At 35.2% G+C, this 22,034-nt stretch overlaps 1 pseudogene; it reads left to right on the top strand.

Moving 5' to 3' along the window:
* Nucleotides 1-13,830, top strand: part of LOC121319035 — a 32,764-nt pseudogene extending 18,934 nt beyond the window's left edge.
* Nucleotides 13,831-22,034: the final 8,204 nt, after the last annotated feature.

The following is a 22,034-nucleotide window of genomic DNA, read 5'->3' as shown; positions in this document are numbered from 1 at the left end:
AGATTGTGATTCTCCTTCCACCTTTTATGCTGTCACGCATGACCCCTTGGTAAACGAGTGCAGCTGTCTGTACAGTCTGCAGCTGCTACTTCGTTTCCCTTCCGGGTCAATACGTTCTTGCAACGGAGTCTCGCCTTCTTCCAGACTGACCGACTTCCTGACCCAGGGAAAGAACTGCTTTGGCTGAAAAAACTATTTTTTCACTGCTTACATAATTTTATACTAGTAACTTTTGTATTTTGATTTGGAACTAACTCAAGAAAGCCCTCCCTCTCTAATTATTCTATAGAATCAACCTGGCTTTAGCAGCCTGCCAAAGTACTTTGTGAAACAGGCTCCAGGTTTTTAGAACTTGTTCACTTATTAACTGTTAACGTTTTCTGTACTATACAACTACTGTGTGCTGTACAATTTGTGTCCTAATTCTTCCACATTTTAATCCAGTAAAAGCTACCTTTTCCATGGGTTTCCTTTTGTTCCACTTGCAGGCTACTCCAGAAATCCAAGATGAAGCACCTCAATAGCAAAACAGTGAGAGATAGCATAAGAAACGACATCTCCAAAGTGAGCTACACCCTGTACGATATGAGGGACAAGAGGGAGGAGCAAAAAATGGACATCGGCAAACTTTCCACCATGATTAGCCAGACCGAGGAAAAGATGGTGCAGCTGCAAAAGATGTATGAAACTGCAGTAAAAAATCGCAATGACAGGTAAGCCAGTTTCAGCTGTCTTCTTATGATATCACATTTGTTACTTTAAATAAAAAAGTTTAAGTAAACCTTGAAAAATGCATATAATGTCTTGGGATCCCCAGTTCAATACACTGGCACCTGAAATAGGAAAATTCGGGATTGCTTTGTAGCAAATACTCAAATGTTTTGGTGTGCATAACTTTCTATGGTGCCAACGATTCTTTATTTAAATTTTTTGGTTTAAGAAAAGGGCTTTATACAGTATGTGTCTTCAAGTAGGAATAGATTGTGTTTCACAAAATGTCTACTACATCCATTTTTATCATTGGTGTTCTTTAAACCTTCCCTTCAGTATGAGGCTCCATTTGTCACTCTGCCTCTTATTTTCTCAGGGGAGTACAATTAATTGAGAGAGAGAAGGAGGTCTGTATGTATTTTCTTTGAAAAGGTGAACATTCAAGACACCCTGATACAAAATGGAAATCTTGAGGTCCAAGCCATTGAGGAAGAGACTCGCGTTCTGAAATCACTGATTACTGAAGTGGAGAGGCAGAACGAGCAGATTTATAAAAGCCTGCCACACCGACAGGCCCCTGAAGCAGACTTGGTTGTGCTGCAGATACAGGTGGGAAATATGATTCTATTAGTAAAAACCCTAGCTGCTCTCAAGTATTCTGATTTACTCATGACTTTATACATTCATGACAATTATTCTGTTTAAGATACAGGGTTATTGTATTAGAGAGGTTATCTTCTTTTTCAAATCATAGACATTATAAGGCCCTCTATAGCAGACAGCTTTTTTCCTATCCTTTTTTTATAGTTGCACATTGTAGTAGCGAGTGTTTAACATCTGAGATCATAGCCACTGTAACAGGTGTTACATATTCTATTCTGGCTTAAATATATTATAATTAAGGGTACGATTTTGTCACAGAGGTCACGGAAATCGTGAAAATCATGAATTTGAACAAAAGTCAGTGGAAGCTTGGAAATGTATGCAAAAACACATTTGGTTAGGCACTTCTTTTATGTCATGCACTGAAAATACAAACCTGCGAGTATCTGTAAATTGTTTGGTTGTTTATGAATGCAGCATTTATGTATAGCTATGTAGGTCAGCGAATGAGATTTGGATTTTGTAGCTGAGCGAGCATATAAATGAACACAGATCGTATTGTAAACTCTCGGCTGTGATCTTCAGATACATACAGCAGTTGTTAATTAATTTTTTTAAACAAAAAAGTAGGCTTGCATCTCTAAAAAAATATGAATTAATACTTTATATTTCTTGAAACATTTTTTTCATGCAATGTAGAATACCCAGTAGTCTGCTGAAAATAAACTCACTTTCTCTAAAACTAAACATTGCTAAGCAAAATACTTCAGACTGCCATTGAACATCTTTTTTTATTTCCTGCAAACTGTAGCTAAATCGAGAGGTTTATCTGTTTTGTAGACGTACTTTCCTGCTAGTACATTCAACTCTGTAACATCTATGGCCCAAATAAAAATATTGAATGTCTATACTATCTTCCCTAAACAAGGAGATTTTTGTCACCTTATTTTTGGCAACTTTTGAATACGTCAGTCCATCCAATCATTTCTGCAATGTGAAGATCTAAATTAAAGTTATATTTGGTTCAAGTTAAGTCCTGCAGTTCTTGTATGTGTTATATGGAACCCTTTTATCCTGATTCACATATTTTTTAAAGGTGGCTTGCTGCCTGGCTGTTAGGCAGCCGTGATTTTGTTGGCGAGCTATCTGATCAGCGATCTGAACAATGGTCATTGCTTTATTTAAGCCCAGAACGGAAGAAGGAAAGAGGTATTAAAACATTGTTTTGGCAAACGATGGATAACACCGTGTAACAATTTTTTTTTTTTCCTTTTTTTTTTTTTTTTTTTTTGTTCCTGGGTAGTAAATGTTATTTCCTAATTGCTTATGCCTCAAAAGTATAGAAAATGGCTATTATTCCCCACAGACTTTGCTTTTGTGACCAGGACAGAGATATTTCAAAATATCACTATTTCCAATGGGAAAACGGGCAAATGTGTGTCTTTTCGTTCACATAAAGTCATAAAAAAAACAACATATGAATCCAAATTAACATGCATTTATACTAAAGTAATACAAAAATGACTACAAAAGATTTAGAAGTGAGTAGTTTTTCGAGATTTACGATTTATACTTTTGAGGCATAAGCAATTAGGAAATAACACTTGCTACCCAGGAACAAAAATAGTGTTACATAGTGTAATTGAAGTAAAATTTATGTAACTTTTTCCAAGTGGACTTAAAAGTAAACCTAGATTTCTCTGCCATAACTCTTGTACCAATATAAAACAACTTAAAACAGTTTTATTTTGCATTTAAGAGAGATGGATAAATCTGCAAATTAATATTAATACTAACAATTCGTTTTATTTTGTAAACTGTTATGAAACAAATGAACAGAACAGTGCATTCTTAATTATTCTTTATTTTCCGACATGAGGACAATTAACAACATATTGCTTGTTATTTTACTGAGTTAAAGTACTGACATTTTCAAGTAATTGACATTTAATTATTGGCTTTTTGTCAGAAAGTCATGTTTTCCACACTGTGAGTGTTTGCCTACAAGTTTTCAAACAGAGGTATGTCAGTGTCCCAATGAATTCTGTGGATCAAGTCCAGCCTTGCTGGGGGAACATATGAGTCTTTGTGATTTTGAGAAAAGCTTGTGGGACCTACCATGTGTGAAGGCATTAACAGTGTGGGCAGAAGATATCAATTTATCCAACTGAAATTCCTAGTAACAGATGTGACATTTCAATAATACATTTTTGTTGTGGGTTACTGCAGTTTCTCTCAATTAAACATGATTAACTCACCCCAATTTAATTTACTTTTTTTAAATGGGGAACTGTGGCAAAGTGGTTTGCAATGCGCAGGTGTAATGCTGAGTGCAAGTGGTGAATTACAGTTTAATGGTGAACAATAGTGCAGTGTAGACCAGGGTTGGTGCTGGCTCATAGTGATCGTAGTGTCCCGGATCTTTAGTCGTCTATAATGATAAATACAAGAATTACTAGACTGACAAAACACTCACGGTTACTTTTTACTCATCCAGCCATCCTTTCACAACCATAACGGAGGAACAGAACACTTCGCCACATCCCCTGATATGCCTTCAGTCACACCCCCTTCAGTAGCGAGTGCAATCACTTTTCCTCCAATCCGCAATTGGCACATTGTAACTGCATTAAGGTGATGACTTCTGGTATTGTGACTCCGCCCCCTTTCTGGATTGCACGCTGTTCCTGTTACACAGCGCCCATACAGGTCGGAAGGGAGATTTATGACTTGGATTCTCTTGCTCTCTGTCACAGGAACATATCCTATGAAACATTGAAATATCATTGGGTCTATTTCAATTGATTTCAAATACAGTCCTGACATTCTTTTAAAACCCAAAGTACACTCCTGTTCACTGATGATCTAAAGCAGGGCTTCACAAATTCGGTCCTGGGTACCCCCTGTGGCTGCGCTCAATTACTTAACTAGACATTTAATTGAACTGATCATTTGATTAATTAGACCTTTTTACTTGTTTTTAGCTCTTGAACAGTTGCATATTTCATGTTAGCTATAACATTTGATAAGGAACTTGAACTGCAACTGTTTAAGAGCTGAAAACAAGTAAAAATATCTAATTAAGCAAATTATTAGTTCAGTTAAGGGTATAATTAAGTAATTGAGAGCTCGATTGGAATGAAACAGGGGATCCCCAGGATCGGGTTTGAGAAACCTTGATCTAAGAGATCTGTAGCTGTTCAGATCAATTAAGTAGTGCCATTTTTGATTGGAAAGTAATATATTTAGAACTATATAAATGAAAGAGCACACATTTATGTATTTTTAAATTACATAATTTTTCCTACTTTCCTAATATTTCCTAATGTTTTTTGGTTGTTTGCAGCCACACATCCGCTCCAGATCTGCTCGCCATCTGCCATACACCATATGATTGTATGACTTTGAAGTAGTCTAAGAAAAGAAAATATGTGCAACTCTCTGACTTTTAACGTTTACTGAAAGCAGTTTGTTTTAATATATTACTCTGGATTTACACAATATCAGTGGTGTTTGATAACACTTTCATATAGCCACAATATTGGCAAATTTTACTTAATCAGCGGGATTACTAGCATTTTTGTATTGTGTTCTCACAAAATCCATCAGTATTTTTGTGATATTTATTTAAATGTTGTATCATCTGGAAATGGATCCACTAAAACTGTTAACCGTAGCTGTAAAGAATTATTCACATGCTTACTTCAAAGAAAAGATAAATATTTTCTTTGAAGTATTTATAATAATCATTCTGTTTTAATAAAAAATAGTGTCTCTTACAGGAAGTAATTAATGATAATTCCTGGTTATAATTTGATATATGCAAGTGTTTCCATATTTAACTGTCCAAAAATTACAGAAATCTGTAGTTCTTTATGTAAGGAATTTATATCCATCTGTGTGTCTTTCACCCATATGCTGTGCTTTGATTTATCTTGTAGCATGTGTGAATAACTGCATAAATGGACCAAACTGTATATCCCACTAAAATAACTAAAAAGCTTTTTCAACCAAGAATAATGTTCTACAAAAGCAAAATATATGGACAATAGTTTTGCTAATTTTCTTAGATAATCGCATTTTAATCTTTAAAAAAACAAAACATACTTTTTAATGAATTGAAGAAAATATATGTAGTGGGCTGAAAAGACTATGAGCTGATTGAAGATTGATTCCTGCTGAATCCTGGGACTCAAACTTGTTGTATCTCATAAGACTTTCCTGGTGAGCAAAATGTAACACTTTTTAGTGAGTTTGATAGGCACAATTGCATGGTATGTGTCCTGTGCCATACGGAAAGCTGTGCCTCCAACTAAAAGTGTCAAGATGCGCAGGCATAACCTTTACCCTCTGCACCTCTTAAAAGGCTTCATCAGCCGGTTCAAATAAACTTGTAGCACAGTATTTTCTATTAGTTCTCACAGTGCCGGGATAGAACATTAGATCTGGAAAAAACAGTGTTGGATCCTTGGAAAGAGGATCAAATGCAGTTGCTTGAGGGAAAAGATCCATCACACACGGAGCACATCACAAAGGCAGAAGAGGTAATGCAGATATACTGTGGGCTAAACAGGAAGCTGATGGCGTTTACAGAAAATACTTTTGTAGTTTAGTTTTCAATGGAAAAGCCAAAGTTCCCATGTGTACTTTTTAGTTATAAGATTATTATGTTAAATATTTTAAATATAACATGTCCTCTCTTTGGGAATAACACACATCAAAGTAAGTGTATTAAATCCAGTTCTGCTTAAAATCTGTGCTATTAAAATGAAAACAAAGATTTTTTAATTCAGTGCTTACACTAGCAATACTCAAGTGACTGTTGCATGAACATTAAAGCTGTAATCAGTGTTATGGATGGTAAAAATAGGATCTCTGTTATCAACACATAACCAGTCACAGACCTGTCAACTGTCCCTTATTTGCGGGACTCGCCTGTTTTTTTACACTTGTCCCGGACAACTCCCAGGACAGATTTTCTCCCTTATTTTGCTTAAACACTACTGTTAAACCTCTTTATGCCGGCAAACCTTTATTTTCTGTAAAAAGTCATGGACTGTCTGTGGTTACTGAAATGCAGGGTTTAGGACCCAGGGGTGGCCTGTGGCAGGCATGTATTCAGTGTGTGAGGCAGCTCACATACTTAGTCATCTACAGTGGCTTTTACATGTAATAAGACCTCCCAGTAAAAAAAAGAAAATCTAAAATATTGATGAAAATGTCAAGCTTTTTGGCATATTCTCACATAATCGGAAACAATCTTGGAAAAAGTAGTATTTGTTGTAAACTTGGCAGGACTGATTTTATCGGTGGGACATGGGAGCAAGAATTGTTTGTAGTTAGCACTAGAGATCACAAACACCAAAAAACCAGCGAAGCTCAGAAAACCAGATCTTCAACTAGTAACATCTTTCTTTGCCAAAGAAACAGAGATCAAGAATGTTACATATGCAGAGACCTTTACATGTTGTGACCAGCAAATCTGTAGACATGTTCCCAGACTCGCAATGCAAAGTATTCTGCAGGGAAGTCTAACAGTCACACAAACAGTGAACTGTGTTTCAGTTACATATTCAGCATCAACATTGCTTTGTAAATTCAAATTGATTGATAACGTGTTTATATACAGTACTAGTGTGTTCATTTAAAATAGAAGATCGTTGACAGTAAAATGTTACTGACAGTGGTATTATTGATATACTGCACATAGGTGCAGTGTAATGAATAACGTTGTAATACCACGTTGTTGTGTGTTTTGGCTTAATTTAGAGGATTTTTTTTTTCGTTATAAAGAAGGATTTTTTTTTCATCATAGCTTGTCCTTTAGGTTTGTTGGGTGGTGACAATAACAATGGTAACTGTGTATGCTTTGCTGTCCTGCAAAATCAACTACAGTGTACCTGTTCACAAAGTACAGGTATTAGCCAAATCAGTCACAACTACAGTATAATTAGAACCAAAAGAGGATTCGATTGTGAATCACGTCATGGTTGGCTATCTGTTTTGACATTTTTCCTTTTTAAAAGCAATTTGAAAGCGACCAAATCACAGTCTATAATAAAGTGGAATAGATGTATGCCTTTGTGTTATGTAGATACTCACTTCAATTCAGGCCACTAAGATTTCAGTTTACAAAAGCTTCCAGTGTTGACAGGTGTGCAGTTAGCCATGCTTCTTGTGTTAAATATAGCCATTGCTAGGGCCTTCAACACTAATTTTGAATAACTTCTACTTCATGTGCATGACATCATGTGAAATATTATGCCATAGGGTAACTTTTAGTTGGTCCCATGTCCAAACAAGATGTCCAAAACTGAAAAAACATCTATATTTCATGTTTTAATTGAGCTTGTGCTGAATAGGCCAAGAACTGGGAGTCCCATTAAAAGGTGCTTATGCTGCCTAATTTGTAAGTCGTTCCAAATTGCTTTTACAAAAAAAATAAATTAAAAAAAATAATTAAATGCAACGCATGCTCCCTGGTTATATCCTGTATTACACTTACCTGTACAGCTTCTTCACAAGAAAGTTTTGTGAAAGCTAAACTTTTTTTAATAATACTTACAATCCTTTCAATTACTGTATATTTTGATTCCATTTCACTTGCTGTTATATTATTATTAGATATCTACAGCTGTATCTATGAAAATGCATTAAACAGAAAATGTGGCGTATTTATCATATTAAGCCATCATTGATAAAAAAAAAAAAAAAAAAAAAAAAAATTTCCCTAATGAAGTTAATTGAAATATGTATTCTAAACACCAATGACCCTTAGATAATGTATTTTTTTAATTAATTGTGAAGCTCAAGAATATTTCTATACACGTTATGTAACAAATCTGATTTAATCAGATTGTAATGTGATTTACCAACTACCTATCTTGCTTTTCTGAATATCCCCACCCCCCCATAATGCAATAAACAAGCATATACAATAATGCAATAACAAGCATATCACAATCATTATTCAACATCCACAGGATTTTAGGATTTAAATAAATAAAATGTGGTCTTAATTCAAACTTTCATGTAATGTCAATACAGTAACATGATGTTTGTCAATGGCTTTAATTTTTTCAAAAGTTTGAACCTCTTTCCACATTAGAGCACAAATACAGAAAATTAAAACTTTTTATATTGTTCCAGGTGAATGAGCTTCAGATCAAGATTAAAGAGACCACAAGGAAGATGATGGTGCTGGTGTTGGAGCTGTCTATGCAGCAGGCAAGTGCAATGAAGATGCAGCAGCAGGTGCAAGAGAAGGAACGATTCCTTGAGTCGAGTCACATAAGGCTGTAGCAGGGCCTGCCACCCAGTCCTGAAATGGAGTTGGAGTGGCTCAGGACAGCGAGGGAATATCACAAAGACGGCTGTAGTGGGTGACATCAGACCAGAACCAGGAACCAACACAGAATAGACCGAGAGACGTGGAGTTTTGGTGAAGCTGAGCTCTACCTTACGCTCAGCATTTAATGATTACACAAGCAGAAATTAAAAGGTTGAAAGACAAACAAAACACAGGACATGGCACTTTAGCCAAAATAAATAAACAAACAAAACGGACTACACAGACAAACACGGTGAGCTGATATTATGATTTACTTTACGTTTTACTTTCTCCTCTTCACACCCGTTCTCCACTCACCAAACACACAACCTCGAGTGAGTGAAAACATGCTGCTTTTATGCAGCTGTACCGAGACTCGATTGCTATTCATTCAGTTGGAGTCTCGGTACAACTGCACGTGAATTAATAAAAGTGCAATTCCCCGTGCTCACATATTATTACATTTTACCTGCATGTGAAGTGCTGTGCAATCCTCGTGCCTAAATACAAATATACATTTGAAACACTTGTGCGCAAAGCCCATATTACATCCTGTGTACCAATGACTATACACCAACATTAACACACTACATGCAACTTACAACACAGAAATACACACAGGGGCGGGGCAACATTGCTACAGGGACCAACAGAGACACAATAGAGAGAATAAAGAAACAGCCAGGCTAAGAGAATCATTGCAGCTCAGCATTATAAATTCACTGGCAAATCTACCCCTACCATGCTTTTACTATTTATTATACTTGTATGTGCCTTAGTACAATTTGCTATATTTACATGCTATTTCAACTACCCACCAAAAAGTTTTAACACATCCTGTTTATTTTCACACAATTCTTAGTAAAGGTCATCTAGACAAATATTTAACACATAGAAACGAGTCCTTAAATTGCCTTATTTTTATTGTTAAAAAGCATCTCAAGTTAAATGTGTCATATACTAATAGAAAAATGGATTAGTCTTATGGTATGATAGATATTTTTTCAAAGTTGTTAAAAAAGCACTATTTAACCTGTTAGATGGAGAAAGCGTATCTTTTTTTTTTCTTGCAGCTCATGGAAGAGGATCAGCAGTACCAATTAGCAAATGCTGTCTACACCACATCTGAGCCCAGGCCCAATGCCTACATCCCACAAGAAGAGGGTGCATTGCCTGTAGCCCATCCATATGGAGCTTTGACTCCATTCAAACCTACTGAACCTGGAGCGAAAATGAGACACATAAGAAAGTATGTTTCTGTTTTGAAGTATATCCTAAAGAGAAACGTTTCTGTAATTTACAAAATATGAAAAAGTCAATCATAATGTGCTATTGTAAATTATTAAACTTACTCTAAAACAAATGGTTTAGCATTCGTTACATATTAATTGAACCGCTTTTGTTTTCTAATGAATGGCTATAAATAAGTACCAATCCCAAAATGTTTGTCAGGGTAAATGAACTGTTTCAAGTTTTATTATTAGGTTCTTGTTGTTGCTGAGTGATGGGTTTGTCACACCACAGATTATTGGCTCAAGTACAGTATGTAGTTTTGCAAAAACAGAAAATATATTATAAAGGTCATAGTAGGGGAGAGTCAGGTTCACAGGTCTAAGTGAAACCTTCCTGCTCATTTGGCTTATCTTAGGGAAGGTTGACCAAGAGTGCAAATAGGGGTCTGGAAAACTATCCATTTATTCTTTTGTCAAGAGAAAGCCAAGAGATTTTTTGAATATTTTACTTAGTAAGAGTGCTTAAGAACCATGAATTACATGCTATATTTTAAGTCTTGATGTGTTTGGAAATTGATTTTGCACCAAGTCTAATAAGCACCCTATGCCAAGCTTAAATGTTCTTCTTTTACTTACATGTTTATTAACAATACTCACTTTATTTTTTGCATTCCAATGTACCAAACTTAGAAAAATCCTTTTTTGCCAGTTCCTTGTGTTAATTATCTTATTCTTATAGAAGTTATTCTAATAAATGCAGACTTCAAGAAATCCATTGTTATAAACATTATACTGAATATAATTGCACTTAATGTAAAATAAACTACATACAAAATATTTACTTACATTATAGAACTATGAAACTTTAATAAAGCAGCACTGAAACTAATATAAAACAATTACAGAAGTTAAATAAACCAGTTTCATAAAACAGCATCACTATAAATAGACTGTATGATATCACTTTTCTTAGAAATATTAAATATTTGCTTTTTCTGCAATAAAACATTTCACAACATCCAGTTTTATTTGACTTCATACAGTGGAACTTGTATGGAGCCACCCTGCATATTAATTGCTGCATCATTTTAATAGCCAGTACCTCCCACTGCTTAAAATAATAACCTATGACCCAGTGGCTTCTTCCTCAGTGTTTAAACAAGATGGTTACCAGCAAAGTCTCTCTCTCAGTAGCACCGCCAAGCAGACATTCACCAAAAAAAATATTGTTTTTATTTCACCTCAAAGCCCATTAGAATAAGTTTGTTTGAGAGCTAGTTCTTCAACAAATAGTTGAAGAAATAGTTCCCGCGGGGCGCCGCACAATTGGCCGAGTGCCGCCCAGGGTGGGGAGGGCTTAGGTCAGCCAGGGTACCCTCGGCTTACTGCGCACCAGTGACCCCTGTAGACTGGCCGGGCACTGCAGGCCCGCGGAGCTGCGTGGTCCTCCGACGCGGTAACTCTGTAGGTAGCTGCATGGAGGGCCTGCAGAATGAAAAGCAGTGGACAGCTGACAGTACAAGTTTCGGAGGATCAAAAGTAAAGCTCAGTTGAAAAGAAATCAGCTTAGCTCTAAAAGTCTGTTCATAATACTTAACTTCAGCTGTTCATTTGCCTTACTGTTGTCAAGATCTATAAAGAATACAAATGTAATACCCTTGTCAGAAAAATAAAACAGTCTACACTTACCAGTTAGGAAGGAACTCAACTACTGGAACTCCACAACTCTTACCTGAAGTGAACATTCACTGAAACAACTGAAGCATTACACCCTTCCCTTCAATCAATATTTTATGCTTCTAGAAATACACCCCTATCCAAAGGTAAAGCAAACATGCGTAGAACATTCCAGCATAAAAACTAAATGTCTTGTAATATTAGTTTGCAAACTTGAACAGTATCTATTAAAAAAAAGTGTGTGTGTGTGTTTATATTATATATATATATATATATATATATATATATATATATATATATATATATATATATATATATATATATATATATATATAGATAGATAGATTGCTCAAACTCTCAGAAAAGAATTGAAGATTGTTAAAAAAATGTTTTAAAAAAAGTGAGGTACAGTATATACCACAAATACCCAAACTGACACAGGAAGAGAAAGAATATACTTGCCACTTCCAAAGTTTAAATTATTAAAAGGTATCCATGGCTTACCGGTAGCTGCAGATTAAAAAAACAATACTGCTGGAACTGTCTTTTGTTCAGTAAAGAAAAGGCGATCTGACTACAGCACTGTCTACATCTAACGAAATCAGCACAAAAACACGAGTGTTCTCAAAGTCACTTACACTCTAAACTTTTGGACAAACCCTGACTGATGTTCAAATGGATAAGTAGTAGTGTAGGGATACAATACATCACAAGAGCAGCAAAAACTGGTTTTGTAGCACAATGAAACACCGATTCCTCAAATAATGGCCATAAATTAACCGATCAAAAATTTTAAATAGAGTGACTATATATATATATACTTTGAATATGGTGTTAAAAAAAACGAGACGACCACCACATTGCAATTAAAAAAAAAGTCTCCTTGAGTTGTTAGTTAACAGGATACAAGCTGTTGACAAAATGGCAGCAAAACAAAGCTTTATATATTCCAATTCCAAACACACCTTTGAAAGTATTTCCCGTACATTCATTTTTCTTGCTTAGCAATTTGCTTACTACAATAGATTGATTCTTAAAACGTGTGTGGAAATACATTTTAGCTCCCAATTTTGAAAAACATATTTATGAAAATGTAATGCAAATATTAACAGCAACAGAATACATGATACTCTATATTTGTATTTAAAAAGGCTACTGCAGCTGTAGTGATCGAGTCTGACCTGAGTAAGTGAAGTTCCAGTTATAAAGTTGCAGCACAAAATGAAGTGTCAAGCATTTCAGATAATATGTATGTTTTTGGGATTTGGGAAACATTCCTGGCTATGCAGTATGACCTTTTCAGATTCCATGACAGACATGAGTCATTACACATTTTCTACATAGTTAATAACATTGATTTATTACACTGACAGTTCCATTGTCTACTTTTGCCATTATGTAAGGTGTTTGTGTTTAAAAGAACAATGGTTTTTATGTGGCCTACAGACTTATTATACAATTGCAAATTCAAATGGTAACACACACCCACTCCTGCTGAACTTTGTGATTTATGAAGGAATTTCAGAAGGATAGAGCAGCGACAGAGATAATGCTTCAAGCATTGGGCGTTTATTGATTGGTTAAGGAATTTTTATTATTTTTTATTACGTTCCAAATGATATATATTTTGCCCCATTTTCTGTTATTAAAATAAATCCTTTCCCCTTTTATCCCAGATTACAATCCTTATATAAAACAGCACCTTAGGCTTTCGAGGATTTTCCTGCCTGTATGCAATTACAAACTGCTATTTATATGCATGCCTTTCTCTTTTGAAGCAGATCCTGCAGGGAAAAGTAATAGTTCGACTAACTACAAAGGCTGCAGTTCAATAACTTTAAAGTGAGATTTTCCCTATGCACTGGAAAAATTGAAATCTATTAAAACAACGTATGCTGTTCTCTGAAAGTTTTGAAACTGCAACCTGAAGCTGGTCCAGTACTAATGTGATACCCTAGACTATGCTTAAAGATCATCAGTCCTATTACACTTTGTACTAAAATGAGAATACATCAGGTCTCCAGAAAATTCCATTAGGATCACCTAACAGCTTCGGACAGCAAACCACCTAAAAACACGACTTCTGATATAGACAATTTCTTATGTTTTTTCTTAACAAGACGACTAGATCTTTTGGAAGGACGATGGAATGGAGAGTTGAAACGCCCTACCTTTCAGCAGTCTTGTCACAAAGGTTTCAGTCAGGTGAAGTACCCCATGGTCGATGTACAGCAGAAACGTGTGAATGGGAAGACCGCGGACCCCAGCACAGCGTGAAGAGAACAAAACCTTGCCATGGAAGGCTTTCAAACAGAATTCTTACTTTTCAGCTAGTTTTTAAAAGCCAGCACAAAAGGCAGACGCTAAAAGAGGGAAACCTAAGAGTCTTAGAAATGATTGATACAGAAACGATAGTTGTACAGCATTTTCAGTGTGTCTTGTATTTGGGTTTGACATGACCAATAATGCCCTTCTACTAAAGCAGACAATATGTAACTCAATATAAACCCTAATAATATCAATTCTTGTAGTTATCCTTTATCCTATATAACACTAAATAGTATCTCTGACAGTTTAAGATGAGTACATTGCTTTTATGAAAACCTTATATAATAAAGCATTAAAACAATTCCTTCAATGTCTACATATTTCATACGTTTTAGACTTGGCCAATAAGTGCACAACAATTCAATCTTGGAAAAACATCTTGGCAAACTAATTTAATGACTTGTGATGCAATTTCTTTGTGATTTATGTATAGTTCTGACACTAAGCACACAAAGCAGAGATGCAATCTATTTGTATATGTCCCTTTGCAAACATAGAAACCGCCTTAGACAGGCTTAAATAAAAACAATATTGTCTGAAACTGGATGCTGTAAGATTATCTGATGTTGTTCTATTATTCTCAGGCCTGCATGTTGGCAACACTTAAGGGGAGTGATTTTTATTGAAATGCAGTTATAAACTGTCACAAACATACATAACACAAACACATTATATTATTGTGTGTGTGTGTATATATGTATGTATGTATATATATATATATATATATATTATATAGTAATGTGCAATAGTTCCTCCCAAGATTCCTCCCTGCCTAAAAACATGTGCAAATGCAAGTTTTGTTTAATTTAATTGCTTTTGTTTAATTTGTTTGTTTAATTGTATTATTTGTTAATTGTTAATTATCCCCTGCACCTGGATGTAATTGTAAATTAGAACCAGGTGCAAGGTATTTAAAGAGTGCAGCCAGTCTGTTCTGGGCTGCTGCTGTGTGAAGAGGAGGTAATTGTAAATTTGAACCAGGTGCAGGGTATTTAAAGAGTGCAGCCAGTCTGTTTTGGGCCGCTGCGGTATGGTGTAGAGCCCGACTGGAAATCTGTGTAAAACCTATGTTGGTTTTATAAAAATCTGTATTAAAGTTTGTTTTTGTGTTATATGTCAGGTAAACAGCTTAGCTGTCCTGCGCGTTAGTCAGGGACCTGCATATGTTTAGTTAGTGCTCCGAGGGAGCTAGGGTTTTGTTTGTTTGTTTTTGTGTTTGTTTTGTATTTTGAATTAAAGTGCGCATAAGCTCTTTAAAAATCAAAGTTTTGTCTGGTCACTAATATATATATATATGCATGCACATACCTCCATACTTGTTCATAAATGTAACCAAAGATTTATCACAAGTAAATTAGTTCACTAAGGCTTTGTATCATCACAGAAGGTTCAACTCAAGCTTCCTACATAACTGTAGTGCGAAAAAATGGTACTTACAAGCAAAACCCACTTGGAAGCTGAGAATATATTTAATCCACATTGTCTCTGCCTGACCCGCTCCAGCTATGAATGCGAAAAAATTAAAAAAAACTAAACATACCGGGTTAACTTCAGTACAAGAATTCAATTCATGTTTGCACAACATTTAAACAAACATGATCATTTTACTGCAAGTTATCTATCTTGTTCAGTGTACGACTGTATCCCTGTGGTAATGCCACGTCAACAGAAGAATTTCTCAAACGTACAGCATATTTGAAACCACTGGAATGTATAACAGAAATCAATAACAGCAACAACAGCAACCATACTTCATGACTGAGTTCATTTCAGGTTAGTCAACAACAATTCAAGAATATCAGCATATAAAGTTTTTGTTTAACATTTAAACAAACATGATCATTTTAAATGCAAGTTATCTATTTGTTCAGTGTAACTGAACCTCCCTGAGGAGCATCCATCTTTTTCAGAAGAAAAAAAATCACATTTTGAAATCACATCATTAGTAAAATAGCTCAGTTTTGTTGATATTACAATTATCTTTCTTTATTTCACATAACAGAGATTTACAGTCTACAGCTATAATACTTTTGGCCATAGCTGTATATCATGTGCAGGTTTAATAGTATGTTAACCAAGCATGCTATTAAAAGTGTAACATTTTTCAATTTCTGTCAGTTTTTCATTAAGTATATGGAAAACTACAAAGCGGTATGTAATTAGATAGTAAGATATCCCATTATGAAAACCGGTGGCGACATTAGTAACATGTCCAAATTATCATAGTATGGTTCGTACGATAATTTAACAGTGTATTTATAAATATTGTAAACATATTTAAAAATTTTTAAAATATATATATGATATATATATGATATCTATATACTTTTATCTATATTATATATAATATAGTGGTTTGTGCATAAGTATTCAACCCCTACCAATACCATCATTTTGTTGAATTACATTAATCTATGCAGTTTTTCAGTTTTGTATTTTGAATTAAAGTGCGCATAAGCTCTTTAAAAATCAAAGTTTTGTCTGGTCACTAATATATATATATATGCATGCACATACCTCCATACTTGTTCATAAATGTAACCAAAGATTTATCACAAGTAAATTAGTTCACTAAGGCTTTGTATCATCACAGAAGGTTCAACTCAAGCTTCCTACATAAAGTACTTACAAGCAAAAAACTTGGAAGCTGAGAATATATTTAATCCACATTGTCTCTGCCTGACCCGCTCCAGCTATGAATGCGAAAAAATTAAAAAAAACTAAACATACCGGGTTAACTTCAGTACACATTCAATTCATGTTTGCACACAGATATACAGAATGCACACCCACTGTACACACTTCTTATACAGTACGACTGTATGTGTGGTAATGCCACGTCAACAACCCATTTCTCAAACGTACAGCATATTTAAACCACTGGAATGTATAACAGAAATCAATAACAGCAACAACAGCAACCATACTTCATGACTGAGTTCATTTCAGGTTAGTCAACAACAATTCAAGAATATCAGCATATAAAGTTTTTGTTTAACATTTAAACAAACATGATCATTTTAAATGCAAGTTATCTATTTGTTCAGTGTAACTGAACCTCCCTGAGGAGCATCCATCTTTTTCAGAAGAAAAAAAATCACATTTTGAAATCACATCATTAGTAAAATAGCTCAGTTTTGTTGATATTACAATTATCTTTCTTTATTTCACATAACAGAGATTTACAGTCTACAGCTATGACCAGCATCACCTGTATTTTAGGATTGAGAAATAGTTACATTTTATTAATCATGTAATCAAAGAAACTACAAAATAATATCGGCAAGTGTCTACCGGAAGCCATAACAGTAGTACAGTATTTCATATTGGATTCTGAAATGTCACATTTTTCAATTTCTGTCAGTTTTTCATTAAGTATATGGAAAACTACAAAGCGGTATGTAATTAGAATTCATTCTATAGGGTAATACTTTTGGCCATAGCTGTATATCATGTGCAGGTTTAATAGTATGTTAACCAAGCATGCTATTAAAAGTGTAAACATAAATATTTGACATTTGTGTATTTAAACCTTTTTAAAATTTATATATATATATATATATATATATATATATATATATATATATATATATATATATATAGTGCGTTGCAAAAGTATTCAACCCCTACCAATACCATCATTTTGTTGAATTACATTAATCTATGCAGTTTTTCAACCAAACTTTTTTTTTTTTTTTTTTTAATTCAAAGCTGTAGGGGTTAAACTGAACACTGTTAGTTGTGGAGGAGGTTAAATGTCAGCAAAACTTGCAAAGAAAATGTACAAAATGAAATTTACTGGTTGCATAAGTATTCAGCCCCTTACGTCAGTACTTGGTAGAAGCACCTTTTGCAGCAATTACTGCTATGAGTCTTTTTGGATAGGTCTCTAAATCTTTGCTCAGCAGGATGGTGACATTTTTGCCCATTCTTCACAGGAAAATTGCTCCAGGACCTTACTTGGGACGCTCACTTTGTCCTGTTTTTTCCCCAGCACATCATCGCGCCGGTAACAGAATATTGTACTTGCATGTAGGCTGCTGTGTTACTAATATATCTAATTTAGCAGAGTACAATGACACTTACAATGACTAAAGGAAAGGCTGAACGACCAGTAGCATTAAAAAGTGGCTGTACAGCGCTGTGCAAATCTGCTGAATTACTGAACAGTCAATGTTCATATTTGCAACCAATCCAGAGAATTGCGGGTGGGTTTATCAACTTATTAGAGTGTTGCTAAATGAATTGGCGGCTATCCTCATCTGAATCATCACTCTCGCTGTGTGAAGAGGTTAGACTAGTCTAACAATAAGGTTCATACAGGTAACATTTGCATTTTGTTGGAACTATTCTCTTCATCCATGATATATCCATACCTGCGTGCAAATGTCTTTGCTACGTGTGTCTCTATAGGTGACAATTGTGGAAACCAACGCTGTTATGTCACATCACCGTGCCATGTTTACAACGCAGTGCACAGAAGCTTGTCGTGGTTTGAACACTGTGCATCAAAATAGCCCATCACTACAATAGGAGGGGCTGTAAAATGAGAAAAGTATTTGGAAACATATTTTCTTTTAAAATAAGTCTATAATCAGTTTCAGCTCACCACAGGTACCCTCTAAGAAATGTATGTGAGTGAATAATACAAAATATAATTTCACATCTGGAAAATTCAGTGTGGCAGGCTGGTGAGTCGATAGAGGCCCAGAGACAGTCTGGAGTTCAAAAAAATAACTTATTAAAACACAAAAATGAAAGGGCACAAGGGCCAAAACAAAGCAATTTAAACACAAAATAAACAAAAAATAAAGGTTTCCAGGCTGGGCAATGCCTTCACTGGACTCAAAACATTCAAAAAATCACAAACACCAACCTGCTTCCTCAGCTCCCTCCTCCTAAATGAAAAGCAGAGGCCTCCTTTTATGTCAGGTGGCTGGGCGCTGATTGATCGTTAAACTAATCATCTAATCAACCCCAGCCACCTGAACACAGTCAACCAAGGCAGGTAGGGGAATTTAACCCCATCCCTGCCAATTTCTAAAGAGCAGAGCTGTGCTCTGCCACATTCAGGTTATAAAAAGATTTCAGAATTTCAGATTTTTTTTTTTACTTCTTTAAGTATACATTTGATCTTGTTTCAATAATGAAATACAATAGTTTCAGGTCACCTGCTGCCAATTTAATTTCTTAAAAAAAAATGCACATTGATAGTTGAGTATACAGTATATGATACAAACAGTTTAAAACAATTAAATTTTACCTTCTTTAAAAAATATCTAAATAAGCTGCCTTACAGGCAGGATAAATCATTTTAATTTGCTGACCCCTTACTTTTATTTCTGTGTTAAATGTATTATACAAGAATATTTTATCCTGCAAAGCTTAAGAGAAAGAAAAATAGAGACAATGCAGTATTTCTATTTCCTGGGGCTTGAATTACTGGGGATCCCTTTAAGTTTCTCCAAATAGTTTCGTTCTAAGCAATGCCCGTCAGTTTACAGCACATTAAAGGGGGAATTTGGAAATTCAACTATTCAGAGAAACTTAAACGGTTTGCCTGCCTGGATTACTATTTATCATACTTACTAACTACTTCAGCAGGACATTTCTGTTTGTGCAACCAGGCCAGCTTCTAAACAAAACCAGAAAACTGACTAGTGTGCTTCATTTACTGCACACAGTCAAAAGACAGGGTATTTAACACATTTCATCACCTTTGATAGCAATAGTTTAATAGTAGAAAGTGGCTGAAAAAAGTATCTATTAATCGCATATATACAAAACAAATACCACGTCATATTAAACAGTAAGAAATTAAATATTTTAAAAAAATATAGATTCTATGAATTAACCATTTAATAAATAGAAATACTGATATATGTAATGTTTTCATACAGGAAAGGCCTGGTTTGCAGATTGGACACTGGAGGATAACAGAGATAGAGACAGAACAAGATAGAAAGTGGAAATTAAAGGAGAGAAGATGTCGTTTCTTAGGCAGAAAAGTGACTAGATTTGCAGCAGTAATCAGCAATAACATTGAATCTCAGAATTGTATATTATTGAATTGCTACTGTGTAATATAATAACTATACTTGTACAGAAATTAAATTACAAAGACAATAAGATCATTTATTCAGAAAAAAAAAAAGTTTTTGAAAGTAAAAGATCCATTCTGAATATCACCACGAGCCTCTGCATTCACTTTCACTATGATATTAGATCAAACATTGCCAAAGTGAAAACAAAAACCCTCGAGCTAGAGAGGCGATTCACAATATTTCCATACTGTCCCTGTTTACAGACTTAAAAGTCTGGTCACTTTAGCAATCCGGCACCAATGAACCCCTGCCTACTGCTACCCAGCCAGTCTTTTACTGACACGTCACAACAAGAGGAGTTTTCAAAGGTTCAGTAAATTCAAGAAATGGGTACAAACCAGCTTTACAACAAAATTAACAGCCATCGTGTCAATCTGAACAGTGTCTATAAAGGTGCTGAGCTTTAAGGTGTAGATGCGCTGTTCACACGCTTGTTCTTTTTGTGATTTTAATGAAGTACCAGTCAGGAAATATTTTATAAATATCCTTCAGAACTTTAAACTTTCAATCAAAAATATAAAGTAAATGTCCCCATGACATCTCTACCGATTGTTGACCAGACTTTTCTTACACTGTAAGTTTCGCTTTTGATATTAAACTTTATTTTTTTCATCAAAACATAGCAAAAGACCAAATAAAAAACAATAATAAAAAGCAAACAAACAAAAAAAACACCATTTAATAACTTCATTTACCAAGCTTATGAGCACCCTCTGCTGGTTATCCTCCTCTTGGAACAGTGGAACCACTCTCTTATCTAGAAGAAACCAGAGGACCATGTACTGATCACAGCAAATCACACCCCTTCTGGTGTTTAATTGTAACGTTCTTGATGCTAGTGGCCTTAAGGGTGGCAAAATTCAGACATTTGAAATTGATGATAGCAATATGTGCCTTGCTCTAATAACAGAATCAGTCACTGTGTTATAAAGTGTTGGAATCTGCACAACTTGAGTAAGGTCGGGCTGCTTTCAATCTATTTTGGGATGTTTTTCCTAAAAACATTTTTGGAAATTGTTTACTTTTCACCTAATGGTGTATAGCTGGGGGCCGGGGGGGGGGGGGGGGGGTTGCTGAAGACAACTATTTTTGTAAAGCAGCTGTTGCGTGTTTGCATGTGTTCTCTGGCTAATAAAGGCACATTTACAGGTCAAAGATATCTGGATGTAAGGAATGTTTAGTTGCAGTGCTGATTTTTAAACATCCTTTCAATATCTGCCTAAGATGTGCATGTTGATTGTGCACTGAGGAAATAAAGCTTACATCTCCAACATATAAAATAGCAAGCACCAAGTGTCGACAATTGAAAGAACCCTATAATAAAATAAAAACATAAATATATTTATAATCCAGGGCTTGTAATGGAATGTGAGACATGCACTGTGATTGGTTACGCAAGGTTCCCACTGTCCGTATACTGGATGGATACTGACAGTTGGAGCCCTGTCACATATTCTAAATCATTGGGCTGCCTCACAGAATTTAAAGTATCTGTAGTGGGCTCCCGAGTGGAGCATCCAGTAAAGGCGCTCCGTGTGTAGTGCACAATGCGCCCTATAGCCGGGGGGGAGGGGAGCGCAGGTCGGCAGGGTAAATTACTGAATTCCTCACCTCTGTTCTGCTCAGTGTGTCTGCACTGACAGGAAGAAAAAAAAAATAACTCAGTGCCGTCTCAACTCCGCCCCCTGGTGTATTTTTTTTCAATGGCAATGTGCACACTATCAAAAAATTATTTGCTTTCTTTTACATGTTTAAATTGAATTCCATTTACTCATCTTAACTTAGCATGGGCTACTTTATTATTTATTTATTATTTTCTTCTTCTTCAAATCCACCGTTTTACCTGGATTATAAATGCAATATGGCCCTCCGTATACGTTGAATATATGGGCTTCTCAGGGGTTCTCAACGCCCCGAGGCGTCTGTATATTCGACGTATACGCACGCTCAACCGGGCTATTGCGTACATATTCAGAATTAAAAGAGAAAACAAAAATGTCCTAATTTGACAAGTAATCAGCGAGTATACAGTACCAGCGTACCTGTTGA

The sequence above is a fragment of the Polyodon spathula genome, chromosome 7, assembly GCF_017654505.1.
Source record: "Polyodon spathula isolate WHYD16114869_AA chromosome 7, ASM1765450v1, whole genome shotgun sequence".
Lineage (NCBI taxonomy): Eukaryota > Metazoa > Chordata > Actinopteri > Acipenseriformes > Polyodontidae > Polyodon > Polyodon spathula.
Note: the sequence above shows the minus strand (reverse complement) of the source record. Positions and strands in the feature narration are given on the sequence as shown.